Source organism: Myodes glareolus, chromosome 17 (genome assembly GCF_982192425.1).
Source record: "Myodes glareolus chromosome 17, mMyoGla1.1, whole genome shotgun sequence".
NCBI lineage: Eukaryota > Metazoa > Chordata > Mammalia > Rodentia > Cricetidae > Myodes > Myodes glareolus.
Genome location: NC_142042.1, coordinates 22,348,501 through 22,355,645, shown reverse-complemented (window position 1 = coordinate 22,355,645; position 7,145 = coordinate 22,348,501). Strand labels below are relative to the sequence as shown.

General features: G+C 38.2%; 1 long non-coding RNA gene across 1 annotated transcript; it reads right to left on the bottom strand.

The window, feature by feature from the left end:
- Positions 1-1,097: 1,097 nt before the first annotated feature.
- On the bottom strand, positions 1,098-2,689 carry LOC125414857 (uncharacterized). Its single transcript, XR_007236419.3, has 2 exons — positions 2,430-2,689; positions 1,098-1,435 (listed from the first exon to the last, which is right to left on the bottom strand). It is a non-coding gene; the product is annotated as an uncharacterized LOC125414857 (long non-coding RNA).
- Between the last annotated feature and the right edge of the window lie 4,456 nt (positions 2,690-7,145).

The following is a 7,145-nucleotide window of genomic DNA, read 5'->3' as shown; positions in this document are numbered from 1 at the left end:
ATGCACAAAAGTCAAGTCCATATGGATCAAAGACCTCAAAATAAATCCAGCCACACTGAAACTGATAGAAGAGAAAGTAGGAAGTAGCCTTGAATGCATGGGCACAGGAGACCACTTCCTAAATATAACACTATCATCACAGACACTGAGAGCAAAAATTAATAAATGGGATCTCCTGAAACTAAGAAGCTTGCATAAAGCAAAGAACACAGTCAATAAGACAAAACGGCAGCCTAAAGAATGGGAAACGATCTTCACTAATCCCATATCAGAAAGACAACTGATCTCCAAAATATATAAAGTACTCAAGAAACTAGACATCAAACTACCAAATAATCCAATCATAAAATGGGGTATAGATCTAAACAGAGAATTCTCAATGGAAGAAATGACTGAGGGTTGTTCTTTAACTGTACAATCAACACATCATTTTATTATCTTTATGTAATACCAAGAAAAATCTAGAAGACATAGGTATTGGTTATTTTTTTGCCCATCGCTGAATCATAGTACCTAAAAAAAGCCCCTTAAAGTGGGAAGGGATTCTTTTGCATGTCAGGTTGTGGGTACATCATTTCACAGTGGAGAAGTCATGGCAGCTAGAACTGGAGGCTGCTGATCCCACTGCATCCACAGTAAAGAAGCTGAGAGTGACAAACAACCCTCAGAGAGCAGAAGGAACTTGTCTGAAGTCCCACACTCAGGAGAAAGCTGGCACCTGCATTGCTTCACCCTCTTTCTTTGTGAGCCGCTCTCTGCACCGTAGCCCCTGACTATTCCTGCTCGTGTTCCACTTGTCTGGTTCCAGATACAATTATATTTTCAGAGAAATGACTTGCCTGTTCTTATTTCATTAAAAACTGTGTCTATACTACACGTCTGTTTTCTTGGCTATTCAAGCCAGCTGTCCCCAGGGAAGCTACCCTAATTCAATAGCAAAACTTAGAGTTTAAAAACTTCATAGGAGAAAGGATTAGAAAATTCACAGATTTCTTGACATATTTTTAAAGTATTTCCACAAATCCATACAGTTAATCTTTATACATCTCTATAAGACATCAAAATATATGTGATCTAAAAAATCAAGGAAACTAAAGTTATTTTTGCTTATTCTTTATTTCTTAAAGCTTATATTTAGAATTCAGAACAATGACCTCTTAGTTCTACAATTTTTTTCTTCTTCTTCATCATGGACACAACGTCAAATCACAGGTCTTCCAAGAACCAGTGTAGCAAAATAAATCGAAGTTCTGCATGCCCAAATTGGCAAGGAAGAATGATCCTTTGTTGAGGATTCATGCAGATTCTTCTCACATTGATTATGAATAGATTCTTCTAGCACTGATCCACTGTACTAAATCAGATGTTGCTCGTTGTGATGCATCTCTGCCACAAAGCATGCTGTTATTGTCCAATTGACAAATTTATAAGGTACCTGAAATATATAAATTCAGGAAGGGAGACCATTGGAATGGCATTTGATTTAGGGATAACTGTCATAGGCATTATGCCAGCTATGACTGCCTCAGAGTGATAGATGGCAGTCTAATTCCCAACACTTAGAACATTTCAAATCAAATTTCTTGCTCTGGCTTAACAATTTTTAAACTACTTTATATACATCTCCAAATTCTATCATTTTGAAATAAAATTTTCTCTTGCTGCATTTTCTTACTGCTTCTTAAACTTTTCCTTATAATTCCCCAGCCATCACCCATGAATACAAACATCCCAGGCTCTATCTGTTTTCATGATTATTTTATTTATACTGAAATTATAACTCTGAATGTAAAATGTTTCCTGGTAGAATCATTTTGCCACTATTGTTTCAAATTCTGCACATTCTAACAGCTGCTATGTGTTTCCTCCACTCTGGTATCCATACCAGGGTTAATCATTTGTCCCAAACAACAGCCCTGTAGTATTTCCTTCCCATTGAAAACATCACTATCCACTTTATTTGCCAGATTCCCTATTTAAATTTTTACTTTAGTCATTAAAATTTAATTTACTGAAAATAACCACGTTTCGGCACCATTAACATCTATTCATCTCTCTTTGAAACTTGTTTGTGTTAAAACACTGAAATATAATAATTAGAATAATAATGAATAGAAACAAGCAATATGTAATGGGACAGCTGATAGTAAATATCCTGAATAGAGGATTACAGAATCAATAGGGCTGCATTCCATAAGAACATGGGACTTTAGAGAGAACAGAAAAGCATTTCTTTTTTAAAAAACGTTTTCTTTCATCCAATACATTCCAACACAACTTGCTCTATGGCTCTAACTACCTGCCCCCCCCCCACAGCTCTCTTCTCCCACAGATCCTCTCCTCTTCCCTTTCCTTTCAGAAAAGAGCAGGCCTCCCAGAGATGTAAACTGAACACAGCATAAGAAGTTATTATAATATTCCAAACAAACCTTCATTTTAAAGCTGGACCAGATAACCCAGTAGGAAGAAAACGAAGCCAAGAGCAGAGACACCGCACTCCCACTGTTAGGAGTCCCGCAAAAACAGCAAGCTACATACACAACCATAACGGATATGCAAAGGACCCAGCGCAGCCCCATGCAGGCTCTCTGATTGTCACTTCAGGCTCTGCGAACCCCTCTGAGTCCTGCTTAGTTGATTCTGTGGGCCATGTTCTCTTGGTGTCCTCAACACCTCTGGCTCCTACAGTCCTTATTCTTCCTCTGCACTAACCCCCACACATCTGTAATTTGCTACCATGGGTACTCAAATCTATTTCTTTTGTGACTTCTATAAAAATGACTTGCTCCTTTGTTATGATTATATATCACCACAAGCTCCAAGTAAACCTTTGAAACTTCCATGTATTACACATCAGTACATGCAAATGAACATTTTTTGTTGTTTTCCTATTCATTTGGGTGTTTTGCAGGTGGGGGGGGGCGGTACACTTTATGGCTCCAGGCAAAGAACTTATTTTAAAAAAGGTACTAGGAAATTATTTTCTAAGTCTCTTATATTTGAAGATTTTTTTTTGCAATGGAAATAATCAAGATATATCATGGTCTTTGGATAACCAACGCTCCAAAATTACTTCTTTTTGTTTACAATTTTTAACTAAAATGTAATACATCATTCCCTGCTTTCACTTGCCTCCCTCCAACTCCTCCCATTCTACCTCTTTCTTGTTCCATCTCAAATTTAGGGCATCTTTTTCTTTGTTAGTATATACACACACACACACACACACACACACACACACACACACACATACACACACACACACACACGCACACACACAAAACCTTCTCACTCTATTTAGCATTATTTGCATATATATGATTTCGGAACAGCATTCTTGAGTTGCCTGTAGTCCTTTGCTTGGGAGGGGGCCCTGTGAGAGTTCCTCTTATGTGTTAGCATGCCTATTGTTACTGTGCTTGGTCAGGTCTTGTTAGCTACATTTTGACCAGTTGTAGTTTTCTGTCATTATCTGTCTATGGGGCAGGGGAGAATGTTTTTTTGATTGAGAGCTACACTTCTCTGAAGATATACAGCAAGTATTTAGAATGTAGCTAGGAATTATTGCTCTGGTTTAGTCAAGCGGTCATAGTAGGTTCTCCAATTCATGATCTCACTAGCTCCAGATAGTTGGCTAGTTTTCCAGTACCAGGCATAATTTTCCTGCTGTGGAGCGTGCCTTACCTCCAATTAGACAGCTGTTGGTTACCGCCAAGATGAGTGCCACTATTGGACACTTATGGACATCTGTTCATACTGGTCATTGTTGTGCTTCATGCGCAACACAGCTAAGTGGGATTATTGTTCGCTTCCCTCCCTCGGCAGCTTGCACAGTACCATTCAGTGCTGTGGACTCTAGCTCTCGGGGTGGAGGTTCTGAGTAAGATCCAGCTTGTGTCCTCCAGGTTTTGTGTCTGAAGTGTACAGTGTCTTCAGCAGTAAGGACTTATCTCCAGCCTTTGGGAGGCAGCCAAGGGCAACAGCAACAGCCTGTATCATTTGGGGAGTTTCTCGAGTCACTCACCAGCAATTAGAAAAAGCTGTTTGCATATCTAGTATTGATTTTTTTTGTTAGTTACTCTATGACTCTTGGAGGGAGCATTGTCAACCTAACTGATGTAACTTCATGTATATGCATTATACATAATACTAGGTAAACATAAAATAGTCTGTTTTCCTGTGACTTTTTCAAGCACCCTTGGTAAGATTTTCCCCTTCTTCTTCCTCTCCTTCTGCATTGACCTCTGCTCATTTGCTCATTTAAACCCCCTCTCCTTTCTCATATTCCTCTCTTCCTATTGCTTGAATCCTACTACGTTCCCCTCTAACAGCTCCCTTCATCTCCCTTCAACCCCAGCATGCATGGTACCAATTTACTTTCCAGGTTTCTGCAGTCACTTCAGTTATGTGTCCACACCTGGAAATTTGAAGAATTTTCTCAGAAGCATTTGTCAATGGTGTTATCTTTTCTCTAGTATATGAAAAAACTTTTAAATGCAATTAGAATTGTAGCTTACATTTTTATTCCATAAAACGTATAAGCCATACAAATACTTTTGTCTTCTTTTAAGAAGATCCATATTTTAGAAATGGTGCATTAATAGTTTCAAAATCTCTTGAACTTGGTCATATAAAATACCCTAAGTTATGTATACGAAAGACAATGATGCTTATTAATTTAAAAAAATCATTCTCATAACGACAAACAATCCTTTGTCTTCTGATCTGGAGACATCTTTTTGTAAGATTGGGTCCCTGTCTCTCTAGGAAGTGTCATACAGTTTTGTTCTGTAAGTACTATGAATTGTATACAAGCAGAATAGGTTAAAAATTATCAACAGAAAGTCAAAATCTTTGCAAAGATGGAGGCTGCTCCTAGGAACATAACAGTCAACACTGCCTGCTGAACCGAGGTTGTATTTTCAACTCAGGTTACCCAGACCTTTACAAAGACCTCTTTCTACCTGCCACTAACGGGGTTACTCCTTTCCCTTCGGGAGCTACGGCTTTTCTCTGCATGGAAGCAATCATGTACAACACTGACAGCAAAGACGCTACCCTATTTCCCAATTTCTGAATGAAATGCATGTAAGAAGAGACAGAAAGGGTGTGGTGTGTACTGAAAAAAGTACACAGACAAAATATCTTCACGTTTATTTTCCCTCATCAACCATGAAGGGAAACTGAATATTTAAAGAAAGAAACTCAAGGGTTTAAATTTTTAATTTTTTTTCTTTTATATCACATGCATTTGCTATGGAGTGTACACATGTCATTAGATTTCCTATGTCTCAAGTTGTCCACTGATTTTCCCCCTAATTTGTTTGATTCTATTTTGTGTCTTCCACTCCTCGTTTGCATTAGTTAAGGTGTTAACAAAAAGAAGAGGTGGTTTCCAGAAATTTAGCTGACGTGTTTTTAAACGGCAGAGAGACACTGCAGAGCTTGCGAAGTGTAAACAGTGGCCATGTCCTTCCAAGTATAAGAAGTCATAATTAGTCAACTGTTTAGCAGGAAGGAGGACTTTTTTCCTCTGTCCCTTAAGTGAGCTGCATGCTGTAAGGTCTGCATTGCACTTTGTAAAGACATTCAAGGATGCCACCCAAAGGCAATCTAGACTTGTTACTTTTTATTTAAATATAAATCCCTATGGTCTTGAAAACGGTGAACTTAAAGCATTATAAGAACACTGAATTGGGTCAGAATAAGAGTCAAATCATTTAAATTAAGCAAGAAAATGACATGGCAGGGCACAGGTAAGAGATATCTGAAAGCAGGAGGACTTACAAGAGCTAAGAGGACCTTTGTAGCTGTGGGTCATGAAATAATAGCATCTTTGTTTCTTGCTTGCTTCCTGTACCTCTACTTAAAATAGGTTTGGGGATCTGCTGTGGTCAGGGTTAATGGTTAACTGTTGTTAGACTGTTATTCCCATAAGCTAGGACCTCACAATCAAGTGTTTTCTTACAGCAGTCTCTGAGAGGAGACATATTCGGTTTACTTGGTATGATGATTGCCAGCCAGGAGAGCAGGTCCGAACCTGGGAGCTTTCAAAACCACCAAATCTGGATGATTGAAGAGAAATTACAAAATGAATAGCTTAGGGTTTTCTTGTTAATGGTTTTCGTACAGTAAAAATTCACTAAATTTTCCACAGGTTAAAGAGAAGATTTTGAACTTTTTACATGTATTGCTTGATAACTTTAAATTGTGTGTGTGTGTGTGTGTGTGTGTGTGTGTGTGTGTGTGTGTGTCTGTGTGTGTGTGTCTGTGTGTGTGTGTGTGAGAGAGAGAGAGAGAGAGAGCGCTGGGATGGCCCGGAGCCATACTTGCAGTACTTATGAGCTGCCTGACATTGGTTCACTGGTTCTGGATATCAAACCCATGTTCTTTTCAGTCCGGGGTTTTCTAATAAGTAAATGTTATCAATAATTTTGAGTACACTTTTAATTTTCTTCTCAATTTTACTTGAAAATACTTCTAAAATTATTGGTCCCTTACAGCCTGCCTAAAATTCAATACTTAAAGTGCTAGAAAACTAGGATTATTTTGGCACTACCTAGATGGCCAAGGCCACTAATCCTGAACTGAATGGGCCACACTGATGTGTTGTCTTTTATTGTGACATGTTAGCCATTGTTTCTCTCTTTTGTTGGTCCGTTGGCTCTCAGATTTTACTCTCACTCTTTCTCTTACCTCTCTAAGCCTGCCCCTTTCAGTATGCTGCTACTCAAAGCCAGAATACTGTGAAATATGTACATAATATAATATTTAAATAGTATACACAATAATAAAATTTATATAATAGATAGATGATAGATGGATGGATAGATAGATAGATAGATAGATAGATAGATAGATAGATAGATAGATAAATAGATATCCAGATATGTTGAACATAGAATTTCACAAATCCTGGGCACGTGGGTTACCAATTATTAACTATAACAATACCATCCCTCTTTTTCTTTTATTTTGAGTAATACTCCCACAAAGCTTTCATGCTGCAAATTTCACAAATTTGATTTTCTTTGCAGCTGAATAGAATTCTGTGGTATGCAATGCAATTCTACCACCCTTTCATCAGTTGAAGAGCATCCCGACTGCATCCACGCCCTAGCTATTGTGCAATGTGCAGCAGGGAA